The sequence below is a fragment of the Tigriopus californicus genome, chromosome 3 (genome assembly GCF_007210705.1).
Source record: "Tigriopus californicus strain San Diego chromosome 3, Tcal_SD_v2.1, whole genome shotgun sequence".
NCBI lineage: Eukaryota > Metazoa > Arthropoda > Copepoda > Harpacticoida > Harpacticidae > Tigriopus > Tigriopus californicus.
The window spans coordinates 2,469,551-2,471,426 of NC_081442.1; positions in this window are offsets into that span (position 1 = coordinate 2,469,551).

Here is a 1,876-nt window from a genome sequence, read left to right on the forward strand (position 1 = left end):
GATTTATGTACCACTGTGCGCTGGCCTAAGCTCTGACCATCTTCGGGCGAATTGGGTCCAAATGCAAAATGCGCAATTGCGATTCTTGACAGACGCTCAAAAACCGCAAGTGCACACAGACCATTCACACGTAACAATGTACGGTACAGCAGATTGCGATTCTTGACAGACGCTCAAAAACCGCAAGTGCACACAGACCATTCACACGTAACACCATGTTACGTGTGAATGCATTTTTGAAGTGGGTCGTTGATGGTTTCTGGTATATGGTGATATCTGTCTCACAAGTTGAAGAAAACATGCCAACCGCTTCGAACGGACTTACTATGGAAAGTCAGTCGAACTCCATTTAGCATGGCCAATTAGTACTGACATAAAATGAGGTCCGTATTTATGTGCTAACTAGCCTTTGGGAAAGGTGGTGGTTGACAGAATCCATTGGCTGTCTCGTAAAAATGAAGTTCCTTCATTTGAAAATCATAGCTTGGTTTGAAAATGCAATTGATCATTTTTCTGGACTAACTAGAAATTACGTGCCTGCGTTGCTCCTTTTTAAATTCTATGTATATTTGTTGTTTTAAAAACGTCTTGAAACTCGATATAATGAAACTGAGAAAAATAGGGATAGAAATGGCCATTCATTGGATCGATTAAGTGCTTAAAGATGTCCTTAAAGATGAGTAATCTGAACTTCTTATTGTGCTCCACAATATCAAAAGGCGTAGTAAATCTTTAAACTATTTGGTTGGTAATCTTTGATATTTATGTTCAAGATCTCGACTACCAACGAATTGGAAGTAGCGTTATTGGACGGTTATCAGATACGATCGAGGCATGAGTAAAATTGAACCTTCCTCTGCAAAATGTTATAAGTGCCAACACTGGATTAGTGTATTACCACATGTAAACATGTCATTTAACATGTTTTAACGAGTATATGACTGCTCTTGTGGGTATCTTTCATTAAGCAATAATTTCTAAATTAACTTGAGTTGTGAAAAAAGAATGGCGACTTTTGAGGATGAATTGAGAGTGATTTGCACGCATTGTTGCAAGAATCCAGAATATGGACGTAATGACAATATGTATGTTGAAGTCTGATATGATTTTGACTTTGCAATTATTCTCAGCATTGTTTGGTGAATTCAACCTTTTCTCCTACCCTTTAATTTCTTTGAAAATACTACTTTTTCCATTTGATAAAGGATGCAACGTTCTCAGTGTCCAAACGTGACTAGACCCTCCTTCAAAACATGCCGAAATCTTAATTATCCAGGGCAGTTCGTCTTTTAAACAACATTACTTATCCAAAGTGAAATTTCAGCACGCTCTATCCAATATTTTGCAAATGCACAAATGGAACGAAATATTTATGAATGAAGAGCAAGAAATCCATCTGAAATCTTCGTAAGAAGGTAACGTAACCCATGAACAACGGTGCAGTGAAAATATTTGACGCCGCCAAATGTACCGAATATAGAGTTAGAACATGACATGGTAACACTTGTCTGTCTTCCTACTCTTTGTCAATGTTAATAAGTTCCATGTGTTGTTTTTTCTTCGAAGTATCCCCGTCACCGTGTATGTCACAAAGTAAGAAAAAGAGAGTTGTCTTGTCCGCCATTAAAATCCTACGCGTTTGAGAATTAGGACTTGTATTATTATCCGAAGGAACAACATCCATTTAGAAACCATTGAGCTGAACCTCCCGACTAGAAATTGAGAAGAAATCTAAGTTTCGTCATCCAAGCCCATTTTTTGGTGTAAATGGTCGCCAGAAACATCCAAGCACTCCTTGAATGAAAGGTGTTTTAACCATTACTGAACGAAAAAGCGCCACTTATTTGTCGATCCTTTAATTCCAATGTCAATAATA